Source organism: Lethenteron reissneri, unplaced genomic scaffold, assembly GCF_015708825.2.
Source record: "Lethenteron reissneri isolate LAM-NWPU_2019-01 unplaced genomic scaffold, ASM1570882v1 scaffold_1511, whole genome shotgun sequence".
Taxonomy (NCBI): Eukaryota; Metazoa; Chordata; class Hyperoartia; order Petromyzontiformes; family Petromyzontidae; genus Lethenteron; species Lethenteron reissneri.
In genome coordinates this window covers 1-19,463 of record NW_026891236.1, presented here as the reverse complement: position 1 = coordinate 19,463, position 19,463 = coordinate 1, and the positions used below count along the sequence as shown (strand labels likewise).

The following is a 19,463-nucleotide window of genomic DNA, read 5'->3' as shown; positions in this document are numbered from 1 at the left end:
GGGAAGCCGCCATCTTGTCGCCGCCGCAGCCATCGCCTTACGACGATTAAAGAATTCTCAGTTGGAGGAGATTGGAGCGCATTTGCGTGGCGTTTTGAGTCGGCCGTCCGATCCGCCAAGTGGACGGATGCGGAGGCCTTGGAAGTTCTGCCGACGCTCCTGGATGACAAGACTTTGAAATTATTCCGCTCCATCGCAGCCGCGAAGAAGGCGACGCTGAAAGGGGCGTTCGACGAAATGGTGGAAGCGTACGAGCCTCCAGACGACGCACACCGGAGATTCATCCAGAGGCAACGGGCGCTGTTGGAGAAATATTCTGATGTCTTTAGTAAAGACGATTTCGATCTGGGATGCACCTCGTTGCTCTCCCACCATATTGATACCGGGGATGCTGTTCCCATTCGGATGAATCCACATCGGTTGAGCCCGGCGGAGAGGGATCATGTACGCGGCGCAGTGGATGATATGCTAGCCGCCGACATTATCTCTCCGTCCAACAGCCCGTGGGGCGCTCCGGTGGTCCTGGTGAAGAAAAAGGATGGTAAATTGTGGTTTGTGTCGATTTTCGGAGGTTAAACAAAGTGTCGGTTGCGGACGCTTACCCCCTGCCGCGTATGGATGATTCCCTCGATTCCTTGTCTGGGGCGAAATTTTTTTCCACTCTTGACCTCTCTTCGGGGTTCTGGCAGCTTCCCCTGGACGAGTCCTCGAGGGAGAAGACGGCTTTCCGTACGCCGCAGGGCCTGTTTCAGTTTAATTGTCTCCCCTGTTGTATACTAACCCTTCTTCCAAATTGAGATTAATAATATTTGATGATATTTTTATATATTATCTTTTTACTTGTTTTTTTTAATGAAGGAAACACACCAAAGCGCAGCAAACTGCAAAACACCAGGTGTTGTTAAGTAATGAACTGGAGGAGGGCTAGGATGGCAGAATTTGCAACCTTGCTTCAAGGAAAGATAAGGCCTGATGAACGGGCACATGTCACCCGTGCAGGCGGCAGAGACAGTGGGAGTGTCAGCCAGACATAGTTAAGGCAAAAAGCCCAACCATCCTGCATGGTTTTAAAGTAACGTCAAAATTCGAAATTCAACAACAGAGTAGGCTAAATTATCGATCCTCGCGCTCGCTCAAATTGGAGACCAGGCTGCGAGCTACATCAATGAACCATTGCCCATTTGCTAATCCAATACTGAATGTTAATATTACTGAAGTCAAAACGAATTCTATGACCTCAGCACATGGGCAAATAATAGGGCAGTGTCGACTCAAAGGCAATGGAAGAAAGCAGAGGCGCCTTTGTCTAAATCACACCCACAGGAAGCCAGGAATCATCACTGATTGTGTGTTTAGGGATTCCGAGCTAGTTGGAACACGTGCACACAGGGGGGGAGGTAGAAGTACGCCTTGTCCTCCTGCAGCTGAGGGAGCAAAGATAAACCCAAGAAGGCCAAGGAATTAAATTAAGTGGGTCAGCTCAAGGCTGTGTGCACAGGGGAGGGAGCTGATTTAAACAACCCTGCACGTCTGAACGTGAGGGGGCCCTTGACCTGAAATTAAGAATAACACTCCCAGAGCAGAGATAGGGTGGGGCAAAGACTGCGGGGCTATGGAATGCAACTTCGTGTCAGTAAAGCCCTGACAAACAAGTTAAGTTAAAGACATCACAATACATAATATCGTACATAACATCAATGTTAACGCTATTCACCGTAAACTATATTCCGCTTATATAACCATGCAGACACCAAGGAATACGAATTCCTAGGATCAAGAAACTTACCCCTTAACCTAAGATATCGGAAATAAATTAATAATAATAAGCATATGCATGAAAGACAAAAGTAAAACTTATGGAAAAGCCAGGATAACGGGATGAATCACCACCAGGTCGAATATAAATACATAATAAAAAAAACGATGTTAAACCCAGGGTCGGAGAGAAAGGGAGATCCCGGCCGTCTTTGTATCCCCGCAGCGCGGGATAGGAGTGTGTATACGCTCGGGGAAACACCTCCACTTGAGTCAAGCACCACGATGGGAAACGACAGACCTTAGGTTACATACAGAATCATAACTGTGAAATAGTAAGGGACAAATGTTAACTTAAAACTTCTTAACCATTTCTTTGTGCGCCGGGTCGGAGAGAGTGTTGCCCCTCCCTCCAGGTTGTGCAACACGAACAAAGACGCCTATGAGACGATTTGTAACGTCTGTGTTTTGGATTCATGAAGAAGGCCAGACAAGAGATAATATTGCACCCAGACAGAGAGACGACCTCGAGGCAATTTGTAACATCTGATTGTTTGCTCGTGGGTTTTATGGAGGGAGTGTGACAACGGAATATACCGTGGGTGATGCACACAAGGACATACGGACGTACGGACACACACATGGACACACCTGCCTACGGACAGATCCTGACACAGCAAAAATCGAAAGAAGCCCCGCCTTGTGGGCGGGATCCAGGGGATTTTTCGGCATAAAGGAAAGGATCCTGAGCATTGGAAACTAGTGCGACCAGCGGGTCGACTCAGGAGCGAGCCCGACCGGGAGGGTCGGCTCAGGAGCGAGCTGCGACCAGCGGGTCGGCTCGACTCATCTTCAGCTCGTCTGGGACTCAGCCGAGTTCGATCGGCTTACCAAAGCCGGCTCTCGGGGCTCGACTCAAGCGGCTCCCCATCTCCTCTGCAGGCGGGCAAGACCCGCTTGACAGCTCAACTCGGCCTGCGTGGGTCAACCTCTGCCGAGTCGGAGGTCTCTGCTGCCGCCGGAGTGGTGAGGGTCGCGGTTTGGCGACGAGGCTCCGTGCACACCCTGGTCGACGACCCAACACTGCACGCTGCGAGCGAGTTGTGGGCGCGACCTACCGGACCGGGTTCCGAACTGCGACAGCGTATCAACGGGCATCCGAACCAGTTCACCACGGTGACAGGGGAGCGACTGATACGTATGACGCGCACCGCCCCCTCACCACACGACCACCAGGCGTCTGTTTGACATAAAGAATCGACTCCGAACACCGACTATTCAAGACAACTCTTACCACTCAAACACACTCGAACCCATAAGCCATCCGTGGCTGGGAAGGCATCACAACGAGACCGAGTGATGGCCATCCGTCGTTTATAAAAGTATTCGTAATTTTTATCTTTAATATTTAGTGGGCTGTACTCTTAATCGCATAAATTCCCAACAGATCCATCAATACGAACTGATTCTTGGCACCTCCTTCCGCCGAGCCACGCTCACGTGGGGAGTGGTGGCCCACCGGATCCTTATCAGGTGATCTGGTCCCCAATTAGTAAACTTGGTATAAGATAACGATCTTCGGAAAGGAGCACCGTCGCAGGCCTTTACTCCGAGCCGTTCTGTTGTCAGATAACCTGCCGATGTATCTGTTGAGATTGGTGCCTTAAGAATAATAACTGTTTTTGATTGTGTTTTTTTTATCGCCGTATAATCTTTCAAGTATCTTTCAGTCATAATCGCCGCACGTACTCGCATCCTCTACAGAATATTCAACTGTCCCGTGACCCAAGGTGCTAACAACGTGATAAGGGTTGCGTATGATCAATAAGGAGTGCGGTACTGTGTGAACAATGTTGAGTATGATCATTCATTAACGTTAAGGTTTTCTTAGCATAGTATTTGCATATTTTAACGACCCTCTCTCTCACTAACAACCATCGCGTTATGCGGGATCCATGTGCCGTTGTCAAAGTGAAATCAGACAATCGTTGATGATACTGTATTGATGCCGTGTTGACGTTCCGGGATTGAGAGTTCGCATACTATATCATAGTTAAGGTTGAATTAGTAATAAATTGATCAATTACAGAAGTGGTTGTGTGATTCTTTCCTGAAATCTATGCATAAGATCTGCTTCTGCGTTGAGATCTGAACTTGGTGACCTTAATAAACACACTAATACATACTCAGTAAATGTTAAAGCGATAACGGGGTGAACCGGGGACCTAAAATATAACCACGAATACACACTCTGGGAATGTTAAAGCGAGAATGAGACGAACCTAGACAACGATGCCGCGTTAATCTAAGTTAATCTTGCATACTTACACCACACCTGCATAACTGCATACGATTAATTGCCTTATTCCGATCGATAACCCACCCTCGTCACCGAGGCGGGGTCTGGTTATCATAACGAGTTGCATTATCATAATACACCCACTCGCATAATTAATACGATTACCTCTCGAATTGGCATAATTAAAATGTGCATAATTACATAAATTAACATATTTCCGGAAAATTACACATTTGGCCACATTTCATTTAATTATTATTATTTTCACTGAATATTCATAACCCACATATACAACATAACAATTTCACCCACGCACGCATACAACATAACAAATTTTGATAACCAACATATACAACACCCCATGGGCTTGAACTCCGCCCCTGCTACGTTCCAGAGGTTGATGGAACTCGTGTGACCGGTCTGCATTGGGACACGTGCCTGATATATTTGGATGATGTTATTGTGTTCAGCCGTACGTTTGAGGAGCATCTTCAGAGATTGGATGCTGTTTTTGCTAGGGTGCGTTCCGCCAATTTGAAATTAAGCCCAAAAGTGTCACCTTTTGCAACGATCACACCAAACGTTCGCGAGCACAGCGGCAGGGGACGAGCAACGCTCCGCTCCACAATTCACGAGCGAGCGTTTGTCGACAGCCACGGGGTGACAACAGGGCCCAGCATAAAGACTCCGATGGCGGCAACGCAATCGAGGCGAGGGGTCTGTCGAACAGCGTAACCCTGCGAGCCTGTTTCCATCGGTGAGATAATGACGAAGAGTGGGAAACTTCTTCTTGGTTCTTTCGGTAAAGTCACGTAGAAGGGAAGCAATAAAATAATAAAAATAAAACATAATAAATAATTCTCACGACGTTTCGGCCACAACGCAAGCAGCCGTCCTCAGGTGAAGAATGAGACACTGCCAAGCTAGGAGCTTATATATAAGCTGCGTTGGAGGTGCAAGAGCGCCTTAACAAAAGAATGTGCATATGAAGAGGAATTTAGCATATTCATGGGAAATGCGTAGGAGGTGGGTGGGGGGGGGGGGTTTCATAGTCATATTATGCCCATGCATTATGCAGGATCAACAGCACCAAGGGGGGGTGCAGTAGCATTAACAAAGGAAAAGAATGTTAATAGTATGTAGCTGCAGTTACTAAACAACAACGTAGAAAACTAAAGTATAAACTACATAAAAAACTAAAGTATAAACTGCATAGGCACCATCAGTATACTTACTATACTCTACAATAAGTTACTAACAGTAAGTAATACATTACAATTCTACGTCGTAAAATTATATATATGCTTCCATCTAAACTTTATTCTCTTACATCACACGAGCATACACTGTTCTAAACTCCACCGAATCACGGGTGGAGGGGGGGGGGAACTTTATTACCAGATCCTGTAGTCCGCGGTACACCACGTTCACGGAGAAGTGCGATTTATTTTAATGAGACGCGCATCATGTGGGCACGGCGAATGTCTCGCATTTGCAGATTGGAGTGCGGGTGTGGAGTTTTCACCGTGCATATATTCTCTAGCGATGAGTTTAAACTAAAAATATTACAGATTTCAGATGCCTTGCATTCTATAATAAATGTGCGTGTCGTCTGCCTCTAATCAAAGCGACAAGTTTTGGCGGCAAAAGCGCTTCGACGTTACCTCACGCCAGCGTGCGACGGTCACTTGCACTTCGAATATATATTTTTTTTATCGGGACCAAATATTTGGATTACTCATAAAAACCATAAACAAATCCCTCATTCTAATTTCAAAATTAAGTTGACAGCTTGGTAGGTGGTGTACGTTTTCCATGGTGTGCATTACTCTCAAAATCTGCCATTCTTCACCAACGTGTCACCTTTGGATCTTTAAAATGTTATTTTGATTACGCTCGTTATACCCAGGAAAGCCGCACCGAGTCGCAGCAGCAGCAGCAGCAGGGGGTCATAGATTGCTATGTAAGTAATACAAGATTCCAGTGGGGCCCAAGTGATGTTGAGGACATTGAGACAACTCACACCCAAACCCCAATTTTCCAAACCTTCGGAGACCCTTTCCTGGTTGATCATCATACCCAAGATGACAACATATCAATCAGAGCATGCGTCGCTATGCGCAGCGCACCGTCCACTTCTCTACAAACTGACAAGACTCGTTTCACCAGCGTCCTCACTGAGGTTTCGCTATCCGAAATGTAATAACCACAGTGCGTAGCGATTAAAATAAACTGTAATGCATAGATGTGAGAAAGGGATGATGATGATGGTGGGCCGATCGTCTAGAGCAGGGGTCGCAAACTCGCGGCCCGCGGGCCAATTGCGGCCCTCGGGACGATATTTTGTGGCTCCCACCTTAATATGAAAGTTTAATGTTAGTGCGGCCCGCGAGTTTTATATTGTAGCAACCCCGCTGTTAGCTGCTGTGTGGGACAATGTTATGATGCTCTGGTTTCCTACTGTGTGCCTGTCCAGTGAATGCGGCATGCATGTGAGTGACATGGAGGGCGGGGTCGTGTGTGTGTACGTGTGAGAGTGAGTGAGAGAGAGAGCCGGGAGAGAAAAGAGTGGTTTTGGATGTGCGGAGAGCAGGAGGGTGAAATTCATAGTTTTCCGCCCTCTTTCGCGCAGGTCATGATGTATCCAGTGCTTTATTTGTAAATCACAAGGTGCCGGAACGCTAAGTACATATGACAGCGCAGGTACGACGAGCACAGGTCCCGGAACGCACGTAAAACGACGCTTAAAACAGCACACACATGCCACTTACAATGCAGTGGGACTTATTTAGGCTATACTGCAGTGACAGTATCAGTCTTTGTGTCAATAAAGTGGCATCTTGAGCAAAGGCGACTTCTGTGTCCAGCGGAGAAAACGAACGGAACACACACACACACAATTTGTTAAATTGAAGGCAAATTCAAGGGACACCACGGCTCCTTTACACACACGCTGCGCTGTGAGGTTTTGGGAGCTTCTTTACGCAGAGGGATTATTCTAAACCGCAGCAGTTTATAACACGTCATTGAGCTAATATCTACATTTTACAGTCTGGGCTGTTTACATTATTATTTACACCTGATATGTGTGGATGAATTTTAATGATTTAAATTCCCTCATCCTCTGGTGGTGACATTTACGCACCGAGCCACAGACTGTACATGACGATGTGCATAATTATTTTGGTTCATCTTAGAAGTCTGCATTTGTTATTATTTTATGAAATTGTGATGCTGTTGTTAAGAAAGCTTTATATATAACTTATTAGATTATCTTGTTATTGCGTGGCCACAAATTAGTAATTCATCCACCGATGCCAACACGGGCTCCGTAATTTTCTAGTGATTACATTATAATGTTATATTTTATTTTAATCATTTCTTTAAAAACTTTTTTAATATTCATATTTTTTTCGATTCGAGAGGTACCGGATCTGCTCAAATAAGTCCCGGAATGCAGGCAAGCCAACACGCCGGCACAAAGTAAGCACAAAAATGCATAGAAAAATGTGATGATGTGACTGAGGGCAGCGAAAGCCCCGACAGTGGCCAGCAACATTTGAACCCCGTGGTCACACAATGACGCTGCCTCATAGAGTCCTCTCCTCTCCCTCTTTCGGCTCTCCACTGTGCGCGCACCGGAGCGCGTCAAAGCGCAGATCCACAGCTCATCCCGGCTCAGATCCCCGTGCTTAGAACAGAGAAGCGTGTATAGTAGCAGCCGCTACAGCTGTGTCTGCCTGTGACTGTGGTGTGGGGACGAAATCTGATGGGAACGCATTACCCCCCCCCCCCCCCCATAATCTACGCACCTGTTGTTACCGTAAAAAGTGGAAATGACGTGCATTTGCGGAAATTACGTCTCCGTGCGTCGCTGGTTGGCTAAACACTTGACTGAAACTTTATTGCGTGAGCGACAGCAAGTGGAATGAATATAGATCTTGTCACACAGCCCCAATCATGTCTTTTTCAAAGCCTGCAGTGAAGAGAAAGGTTGGTGATGAGCACAGACAATTTCAGGAAAAGTGGGAGATGCAATATTTCTTTGTTGAGCACATGAGCACCCCGACGTGTCTTATTTGTACAGAAAAAGTTGCGGTGCACAATGAATACAACCTCAAACGTCATTACTCAACGAGACATGCTGAGGAGTATGCAAAATACCAGGGAGATGAGAGAGCCAACCGGGTTGCCAATCTTAAAACATGTCTACTGAGGCAACAAAATGTCTTCAAGAAAGCAACCAAAGAGAATAATGCAGCAGTCGAAGTGTAGGGGTGTCAGGGGAAAGATTCCCACCAATAGGTGGGTTAGTGGGAGGGGTGATCGAGGAGATATAAGGAGAGAACGGGCGGGAAGAGGGGGCCTTTGGCAGGAACGATATTGGGACGGCTGGGGGCAGGTGTGGATGGAAGAAAAGGAATAAAGGACGAGACCCCTGCAATCTCGTGTCGGCTCCCCTTTACATTTGGTGGCAGCGGTGGGATGTCAATGGCTACAAAAAAGAATCCCCGCGGAAAAGAGCCAAGGGAAGAGGAAGCAGGGGCCGGGGATCCTTCCCATCACGGGGAACAAGGGGGCCTGCTATCAGAAGCAGCAGCAGGGGGCCCGGATCGCCTGGAGGACCCCATGGAGGACCGCATGGCCCGCGTGGAGAGGGCACTGCAGGAGCTACTGCAGAGGCACCCTATGGGGGGCCCGCCAGCACCGGGACGCCCACCCCCACGCGTACTACGGGAGGAGAGGCCACGGGACCCGGAGGCCGACCAGCCGGCCGGGCAGGAGCCGCAACCAACCTCGTCACGCCAGCCGCCGCTGCTCCCGCCAAAACCCCCAGGGCTAAACACCCAACACGGAGAGCAAGTGGCCGGACGGCCGCGTCGGCTGGGGCCCGTTGACAAGTTCGTGGCTGAGGAAGAAGATTGGGAGGGGTTTGTCCGCCGATTCGAGGCTGCCTTCCACGCTCTCGAGTGGACAGACGAAGAGGCACTACGAGCGCTGCCATCCGTTCTGGGCAAGGAAGCACTCTCCTCTTACACCTCCCTTCCCTCGCACAGCAAGACCACGCTACAGGCGGCCTACGAGGCTTTGGGGGAGATCTATTGCCCTGCGGAAGGAGCCTTTAAACGGTTCCAGGATCGCCAGCGAATCCCCTTTAGCCTACAGGGGTGCACTGCTCGTGTTGGCGAGGAGAGCTTTCCCTCGCCTGGCTGAAGAAGCGCTCGAGGACCTTGTGGTCGAGCACCTCATCGCCTACGCTTGCCGCGCCGGCGTTGTAATGCCCGTGGTGACGCCGGGGGAATGCACCTCCCTGTGGGCTGCCCGGACCATCCAAGCCCACGAGCAGGTCATGGGCCGGGCGCCACCCGTGGGCCCGGTGGCTGGCGCGGCGGGGGGGAACAGCCGAGCCGTTGCCGCGGCGCTACTGGGTCCAGCAACACCAACCGCCGAACCTGCACTGTCGCCACAGGCTGCCTGTGGGGCAGCTGGGGACGGACCCCCGACGTCTGAGACGGAGCCATCGCTGCGGGAGGTGTACGCGGCGATCCGGGGACTGGCGGAGCAGAGGGACCAGGGGCGCGACCAGCCGCCGCGTCGCTGGCAGCCGCCTCTACAACATCGCGCCGAGCCCCCCCGACGGAACGCCCCGTGGGTCTGCCACCGTTGTGGTCGAGAGGGGCATGTGGCGAGGGGGTGCCGCACGGAGCCGGAGGCCGCCAACGTCACCTGGAACCCGCCGGGCCCGAACGCCGACAGGATCCAGGCGAGTGACGCCGTCCCGCCCGGCCTCTCGGTCGGGCCGAGCAATTACAATTCCGACGCCGCGAACTTACCGGGAGTCTCCTCGGGGTGGGCGCCGTCGGTGTCGTTCCCCGGTCCCCATTGTCCAGGTCGGGGGAAGGGGGTCGCGCCGGGGATAGCGCCGGGGCCTGTGATTGCGTCGCGACCAGAAGTGGCGTCGCGACCCGGAGTGGCGTCGCGAACGGACGTGACGTTGCATCCGGAAGTGACGTCGCGGCCAAAAGTGGTGTCGCGGATCGCGCCGGGAATTGCGCCGGGGCCGTGGACCGCGTCGGGGATCGCGCCGAGGCCGGAGACCGCGTCGGGAGTCGCGCCGAGGCCGGGGACTGCGTCGGGAGTCGCGCCGAGGCCGGGAGGGACGTCGCGGGCGGACATGACGTCGCGGGCGGAAGTGACGTCGCGGACGGACGTGACGTCGCGGGCGGAGGTGACGTCGCGGGCGGACGTGACGTCGCGGGCGGAGGTGACGTCGTGGGCGGGCGTGGTTTCGCGGGCGGGCGTGACGTCGCGGGCGGGCGTGGTTTCGCGGGCGGGCGTGACGTCGCCGGCGGGCGTGACGTCACCAGTTTACCGCGACGCCGGCGAGTTGCCAGGGGCAACGGCCCGTGTGCGGAGACGGCACACAAGATTGACATTGCGCCCTGGAGCAGTTCCACGGCCCGCCTCACCACCGCTTTGCGGCGGAGCGAGACGGAACCAGGGGGACCACACCCCCGTGACAAAGGAAAGGGAGGGTAGAAGGGAGGGGCTCACGGGAAGGCCCACCCCCCAGTCCCCACCGCCCCCTACAATGGGGGGGCCCCCTCCCCACACCACAAGGGGGGCCCATCCTACGTCACCAAGGGGGGGCAAATTGCACCACATAGAGAGCCCAGCCCGCAACCCAGGGGGAAGCCCACACTATGTAACAAGGGCGCGCTCACCCTGCTGCGACGCACTCCAAAGGGAGGAACCCCATCTTCGGTCCATTCACATCCATCCCCCATCATCTCACCATGCACCACAGGATAACGAGACGCCGCCTGGTCAGTGGCCGGACTCAGCCACACAATGGAGGAAGCTGGCAAGGCGGGTGGTAGCGGCCACGTCAGGAACCTCGGTCCTGGTCGGTGAAATCGCGGGAGTGTCGGCACGTATCTTGGTGGATACGGGGGCATCAGCCACGATCATCTCGAGCACCATGCATGAGATGCTGCCGGATAAAATCCGACTTTTAGTCCCCGTCAAGACAACGTTCATTGCAGCAAATGGAGGCAGCATGGGCTTCCTAGGCCAGGTTGAAGCCCCGATACAGATTGGGCAGCTTTCGGTAGCAGGACCCATCCTTGTCTCCGCAACGTTGCCCGTACCCTGCCTGTTGGGGACGGACTTTCTGAGGCGGATGCCAATGAAAATCGATCTGGCCATTGGGCGGGTCGAAGTCCAGGGAACGCATCTCCATTTCCTAAAGGCGGAGGGGGCCAGCCGGGGTGTACCCTATGTGCAGGCTCTGGTCAGTAAGTCTGTCTCCATTCCCCCGGCAGCCCAGATGCTGATTCCGCTGCAATATCGGTCCCCCCTCGTGACAGCCCGACCAGACTCACCCATCCTGGTGTCTCCAGCGTCAGCTGCCATGGATCGCCATGCGCTGGTGGGAGCCGAAACTATTGTACAGAGGAACCAGCATCTATTCATTCAGGTGCTGAACACCTCTGATAGAACAGCGACGGTGCAGGAGGGAACAGTTCTGGCCCACGTTAGTCCCTTGTCACTAGGAGCCCCAGGGACAAAGCCCGAGCTTGTAGGCAGCATCAGCCAGTCCGAGGACAGAGGGGCCGAATCGTGGATGGACCAGCTGGCGGGGCCTGAGCCGGGATTGCCGCCCGACCAGAAACAGCAGCTGCACTCGTTATTGCATGAGTTCTCGGACGTGTTCAGCCGGGGACCGTTCGACCTAGGGCGCACAAATCTGTCGCAGCACCACATTAACACGGGAGATGCCGCACCCCTGCGCCAAAACACATATAGAATGAGCCCAATGGAAAAAGGGCACATTCAACAAGCGGTGCGTGGAGATGCTGTGGGCCGACATAATTTCTCCCTCCTCGAGTCCCTGGGGGGCACCGGTGGTCCTAGTCAAGAAGTCAGACGGGTCACTGAGGTTCTGTGTGGACTTCCGACGCCTCAATGCCGTCACGCTGGCCGACGCATATCCCCTACCACGTATTGACGACTCACTGGATTCACTGGCGGGAGCAAAATTTTTCAGTACGCTGGATTTATTGTCCGGGTTCTGGCAGGTCCCACTAGACGCGGACTCCCGGCCTAAAACAGCGTTCCGGACACCACAGGGCCTCTTCGAGTTCAACTGCCTGCCTATGGGCCTCCAGACTGCGCCGGCGACGTTCCAACGCATATTGGAGTTGGCCTTAGTAGGCCTCCAATGGGAAACGTGCCTCATCTACCTGGATGACGTCATTGTCTTCAGCCGATCATTCGAGGAACACATTGACCAATTACGTCAGGTATTCCTGCGGTTCCGGAACGCGAACTTGAAGCTCAAGCCGTCGAAGTGCCACCTTATGCAGTCGTCGGTACGCTACTTGGGCCACGTCGTCAGTGAGTCTGGAGTGGCTACAGACCCGGAAAAGACGGCCTGCGTGAGGGCCTGGGCTGTTCCCACAATGGTTCCAGAGGTACGCCGGTTTGTGGGTTTCGTTTCTTACTACCGCCGGTTCGTACCCAACTTCGCAACCATTGCCAAGCCCTTGCACGTGTTGATGGCGAAGAACCAGAGGTTTTATTGGGGCCCTCTGGAGGAAGAGGCATTCCAGCAGCTGCGCTCACGTCTGACAGATGCACCACCATTGGCCTTTCCGGATTTTGGCCTCCCCTTTATCCTGGACACGGACGCCAGCGATGTGGGCATCGGCAGTGTTTTGTCGCAAGTCCAGCAGGGTCGCGAGGTGGTTATCGCCTATGGTAGTCGCGTGCTTTCATCAGCGGAGCAGCGCTACTGCGTCACACGTAGGGAACTCCTGGCAGTCGTTCACTTCGTGCAGCAATTCCGACCCTACCTGTATGGTCGCAAATTTATGGTCCGCACTGACCACGCGGCCTTGCAGTATTCGCTCCGCATCGACCAGCCTTCGGGCCAGCTGGCCAGATGGATAGAGCGCCTGCAGGAGTACAGGTACCAAGTAGTGCATCGCAAAGGGACCAGACATGCCAACGCAGACGCATTGTCCCGACTGGCGCCCCAGGGCCCTTGTGCATGCACCACAGGCGGGGCACGCTGCAAGGAGGCGAGGCCGGAGGGGACGGTCATCGCTCCCGTACGCACGGCGGAGGGCGCTCAGGGTGAGGTCCAGCTGACCGACCACGACCTGGGGCTGACCTTGGACGATTGGCGACGGCTACAGCTGGAGGAAGCCCCACTGCGAACGCTACGCGCCTCAGCAGAGGCAGGGGGGGAGGAGTACATCGTATGGGAGGACCTCCTCATGCGATGGGACCCGACAGGGCGCCGACGATGCCTGGTAGTTCCGGAGTCGCTGCGTCAACAATTGGTTATGGACGTACACGGCCGCCAGCTGCTGCACCTGGCGGGGCGGAAGACACTGTACACATTACAGAGTCGGTACTTTTGGCCAGGTATGACCGCTGACGTGCATCGATGGGTCGCTACCTGCGTCAAATGTGCGCGGCGAAAGCCGCCACCCCGGGTGAGCCGGGCGCCTTTACAGCCCATCACGGTGACCAGGGTCAACGAATTGGTTGCGTTGGACATCCTGGGACCACTGCCGGTCACGCCACGGGGAAATAAATACCTGTTGGTCGGAGTCGAGTACTGCACGAGGTGGCCGATGGCGTGGGCCCTCCCGGACCAAACGGCACAGACCATCGCCGATGCCTTCGTGGGAGGCTATGTCCTTGATAAGGGGGCACCGGAGCGGTTGCTCACGGATCAGGGCAGGAATTTCTCCTCACAGCTTTTGAAGGACGTCTGCTCTATCCTGGGCACTAAAAAGGTCCGAACATTTCCGTATCATCCCCAGACCGATGGGATGGTAGAGCGGCTTAACCGCACCATCCCGGCCAATATTTAATCCACGCAGAAACGATCAAGGATTAATAATATTAACGTGTTTAAGCAAACAGATAGTCCACCGCCGGACTATCTAACTCAGTTGAAGGCCAATGTCGACAAATTATTATCGAGGCTTCACCGCCCCCCCCCCATTTCCTATGCGTACGTAGATTGTCAGTAGTTAATTCAATTTAGCCCTGCTATTAGTTAGTGAAATGAAGCCCTGCTATTAGGTGATGAAATTAAGCCCTGTTGCTAGTTAATGAAATTACGTCATGCTATTTTAATGAAATTAAGTACTGCTATTAATCCATAAAATGAAGCCCTGCTATTGGTTATTAAAATGAAGCCCTGCTATTGGTTGTCAACAGTGGCTCTCTTATTGATAGACTCATCCCCGTCATATGAATGTAGAATTTTCACCACTGGCTTGATGCTCATTGGAGCAGGAAATCCATCTGACTTTCGACTTATAACTATCAAAATTGCAAAACTACTGTAATATGTGTATTGTGGTTGCATTGCGACTAGTAGCAAAACCCATACTCCCAGAGAGGAAGTGAATTTGAGCTCTGGGGCAAATCCCATGAGGATGAACACGCGTCTGGAGTTTCTTAGCAAGGGTTGAATCATCGCCTGTTCTCGCGCACAAGCACACACGCATCCAGCCGTCTCTGTCGGGGAGAGGAACCGTTGGGGTCTCAGTGGGAATAGACTTGTAACATTTGCAAAAATACATCCACTTGACCATGATGCACAGTCATGTGCTGGGAAGGCGACCTTTGAAATGTAATCCGTCTCTGATTTCTGACTACTTCCAGGTTCTAAAAGTGGTGTAATGTTAGAACCTACTTGGCCTTGTCAGGGTAACGCAGATTCATGGAACTTCCACCAATATGTTCTCTCAACACAAAAGTTATTTGTTGATTGGGGATCATCTCCTGTTTACAGGCGAGTTGTGGAAATTTAACATTTCTATAGGGAGGGGTGGGGTGCGAATCGATCCAAAGCACAACCACTGTTGACTTCGCCATAGCGTGGTAGTGATTTAATTACCCCCGATAGGATGATGGGACTTAATCAGCCCCCCGGCCAGGAATTCAAATCACAACTTTCCGATGGATGAGCCGCTCGCTTGCTGCTCTGCCACGTGGCCGCGATGAATCAATTGGATACGGCAGTTCCGGCAAATATGTTTCGAACATCACAAGCAACTGTGTTTTTTGTTGTATCCATGGCACACCACGAGATGAGAGTTGAGTCAAGGATGCAATGGGAAAAGGAAAAGTAAAGAGAGAAGACAGAAGATAAAGGATGATAAACGAGAGGCCGATGATGGAGAAAGAGCAGAGAAACGGGAGCGGAAGGGGTCGGGGAGAGGTGAGGATGAGGGAGGAGGCTACAGCAGGGCACGTCCACGCTGCTGCTGCACAGAGCAGCGTCTGTTTTCAACAGCGGGCGGCTGCGAGAGGGGAGGGGCTCAGAGTGGTAGTGGCCACACGGAAGCCACGTGATTCACGGGCAGCTTGAGATGAGTTTACTATACTGCATAGATATTGTATGCTGTCATGTACAGTGAGGGAAAAAGTATTTGATCCCCTGCTGATTTTGTATGTTCGCCCACTGACAAAGAAATGATCAGTCTATAAATTAATGGTAGGTTTATTTGAACAATGAGAAACAGAATAACAACAACAAATACAGAAAAACGCATGTCAAAATGTTATAAATGTATTTGCATTTTAATGAGGGAAGTCCTCACTGTATGTATAATTTATGTGGCTGCGTGACAGAGAAGCGTACAGCAAACATTTGGAAGTTTACAAGTTCAAAGCCCATTTGAGGATCAACTGAGCCCATCATCTCTCCAGGGTCGATAATCGAGTACCATTTTGTAGGAAATCAGTATGTGATCGCTCATGGGACTACACTCGCCCCCCGCCAAAGGAACATGGAATTTCCACCACCACTTCTATGTGTAGTCAGATGAGTACCACCCACATTTTTCAACAAGAAACCACGACCACCAATCATCTGAACCGGTCCCGGGCCTCCCCTAAGTCGACTCAGCCTTAATGAGTTTCTGGTGCTGTGTGTGAACAAGGCAGCTGGACGTGGTGCTGCCCCCCCAACCCCACCAACTCGTGTGCCGTGCCGGTCTTCACCACAGTCGCTCGCTAAAAGTCTGCGAAAGCTACTTACTAAGCACACGAGGGGGTCTCAGTCTTGTAATTGTCAGCGCACCTGCGGTGTGGGATTGTGGGATGCGCGTCTCGACCGGCAACTCACAGTTGGGAGCGACTTCTGCGGCGGAGAAGAGGCAGTGGTGGACGTGCAAGAAGCAGAACATCAGCAGGGCCCTCGAACACTCGACGACGACGCCGCCGTTGGGCATGTTGACCGATGTCCGCCTGCACCTTACATACATATATATGTAACGCACGTTGAACTTCTTTCGCACCGCACGTAGCCCGACCGTGGATATTTGAGCGAAGATGCAAAAAGGCACTCAGAGTAAAGTGAGCGCGAACAGAGTCGGGGCTGGGCACGTCTCGCGCGAGAAGTCTACTAGGGTCGAGACGACGAAAATCGCCCACCGCGCAGCAGCTGTCAAGGGATCGTACCAGTGGCGCAAAAAGAACACGGAGCGAGCTCGCGTGAGTGAGCGGCTGCCGGGGGGATTGGGGGGGGGGGTAGAGGATTCGTCCAGCGGAGTGATGCCGAGGGAGGTGGGAATGGGGGCGGGGGTGGCGTCAACAGCCCCCCCCCCCATTCAACCACGCCCCCCCCAACCACGCCCGCCCATTCCGTCCGGTTCCACCCAAACGGACGCTCGGTCCGCAGTGGAGAGATGGGCGTCGCCCTGACTCACACCCTCCCCCCCCCCAGGCCGACACTGACCCCCTCCCACGACCCCCCCCTCGTACTCAGAGCGCAGAGCCCCCACCACATGAAGGCGCTTTGAGTGAAGATCCGAGACGCGGACCCTTTAAGGCCAGCTGGCACGCCTGGGTTAAGGTCAACAACTCGCGATCCAATGCTGGATGGGTGGTGATGCTGGCACAGTGGTAAGTGCTAGGTCAGTGGTAGTTCTGGCTCAGTGGTAATGTTGTCTCAGTGGTAATGCTAGCTCAGTATTGGCTCAGTGGTAGTTCTTTACTCAGTGGTAACTCCATGGTCGTGCTGGCTTTGTGGTTATGTTGACTTAGTGGAAGTGCTGGCTGAATACTGGTTCAGTGGTAGTGTTGGGTCAGGGGTAGGTCAGTGGTAGTGCTGGCTGAATACTGGTTCAGTGGTAGTGTTGGGTCAGGGGTAGGTCAGTGGTAGTGCTGGCTGAATACTGGTTCAGTGGTAGTGTTGGGTCAGGGGTAGGTCAGTAGTAGTGCTGGCTGAATACTGGTTCAGTGGTAGTGTTGGGTCAGGGGTAGGTCAGTGGTAGTGCTGGCTGAATACTGGTTCAGTGGTAGTGTTGGGTCAGGGGTAGGTCAGTGGTAGTGCTGGCTACGTGGTAGTAGTAGCTCAGTGGTAATGCTGGCGTGGTAGTGTTGGCTCAATGATGTCTCAGTGGTAGTGCTGGTTCAGTGATTGTGCTGGCCCATTGGATACTCCGAAGTCAGACGTATATTGTCCCCCCTCCCTCCCCTCGTAGCGAGATGCCGGGAGAGAGATACAGACGAGAGATGAATTGGCTTGTTACATTTGCGAGGATCTGAATTGGAGCTGATGTTTCGTGAAGCCGTATAAAGCACTGCGTGTGCTCGTTTTCTTTTTTGGGAGGAGGGGAGAGTCATGAATTCCGCGGCCCCTTGAGCTGATAGGGACTCTACGCTTTTATTTAGTTTGCGTTGTGCCTTAGCATCGCCACTGCTCTGGCCGAGTGGCACGATGGTTAGAATTGCCACTCGCAATCGGAGAGTTTACGTATGTATGTGTGTACGTTGAACTTCTTTTCGCACCGTACGTAGCCAACCGTGCTCATCGGTGGTGCGGGTAAAGGACATCAAGTTCAAGTTCATTTATTTGGTATAGCCCTGTGAGCCATTCGGCTCTTGAATCGGGTGCAACTGCAACAAACAAAAAACTAAAACATGAACAAGAAAACATCTTAAAGTGAATATGTGACTAAGTGCAAACAGAAAATCCACATCAAACTAAACAAAAAATATCAGTTTTACAGAAATGAGTTTTCAGTCTACAAGGCGGTTCACGTATCTTGTGACCATTTAATTCTCAAACTTTTTTAAAGTAAGGTTTTTTCAAGCAGTAATGAATATGCAAAGAAAGTTTTTTTAGAGTGCAATAAAAGTTTTCAAATTAACTTTAAACCTAGTTTATTTAAAAGTGCATAGCTCCGGTGGCTTCATAATATCGGAAGGAAGAGCGTTCCAGACGGTCGCAGAAGCGCATCTGAACGCGTGCGATGCAGTTGTGAAGTTGAGTACTAGGTAGGGAATTTAGAATTAGAATATTTATTAAGACTGGAGGAATCCGATGATCTGTGAAGCTCTTTTTTACTGATGTCCAGTCAGGGCGGGTCAGAAATTTACAACAACAAACAATTCGAAAACACGATAGGAGTGAAAAGTATAGGAAAAGTAAGCAAACGGTAAGGAGATGGCAGGGTGGCTCAGAGCTCAGAGCAGTCGCTGGGCTGGCACTGCTGGAATTGTGGCTTTGAATCTGGGCGCATCTGCCCATGATTAAATAGGGTGATCCTTAAATGTAAAGAGTTCATGGTTTCAACCTGGGCGCACACACAAGACAACCCCGTTTTGATCGCACACACACAAAACTGATATCCCATACTCGGGCGCCACGGTGGCTAGGAGATGTTATCTCCCTCGCTTGGTGTCCTTGAGGTCGTCGGTTCGATCACAACCCTGATGCCTGCTGTATATTTGGAGTTTGCGTGTGTCTCTCCTCGTGGTCGCGCGTGATTTTTCTCCGGGTCTTCCGGTTTTGTTCCTCCACATTTGGAATCAACATGCGATTCGAGTATTTGTCTGCTAGAAATGTCCACATGACAAGCCAAGTCGTTGAGATGTCAGTTGTGGCCAGGTCGCATCTGAAAAAGAGCTATATAGCTCAGTGGGCCTTACCTGGTTAAATAAAAAATAGTTTAGTTTCAAATAGCTTAGTTTAAATTTGGTCTTTCGCTTAATTTGGAAGGAATTCCAGCGGCCGGGGTTAAAACAACACGCTCGTGTCGACTGTGATGCTGTGAATATATCTGTAGCACGCAGGGCGCGTGGAAAAGTGCAGTCAGACTCGTGGCTGTGAATCTCGCTTAAGAAGGGAGACGCTTTTGACTTTTAAACCTTTTACTTGAAATCATGGCATACGCCCACAAGGCATCAATCATCGTAATCGTCCGTGATCTATCCACCACTGAATTAAGATCTCCCCAAGCTGTCGTCATCTCTCACAGCTCTGCGATGCGATGATAATATCTATTGGTCCGGCGGAGGCGAGCTGATCTTCATGCAAATCCTCATGCGCGAAAGTTCGCAGGATTTATAAATCGTGGGACCGTGAGAG

At 51.8% G+C, this 19,463-nt stretch overlaps 1 pseudogene; it reads right to left on the bottom strand.

Moving 5' to 3' along the window:
* Window positions 1-16,320, bottom strand: part of LOC133362517 (fibroblast growth factor receptor 3-like) — a 36,933-nt pseudogene extending 20,613 nt beyond the window's left edge.
* Between the last annotated feature and the right edge of the window lie 3,143 nt (window positions 16,321-19,463).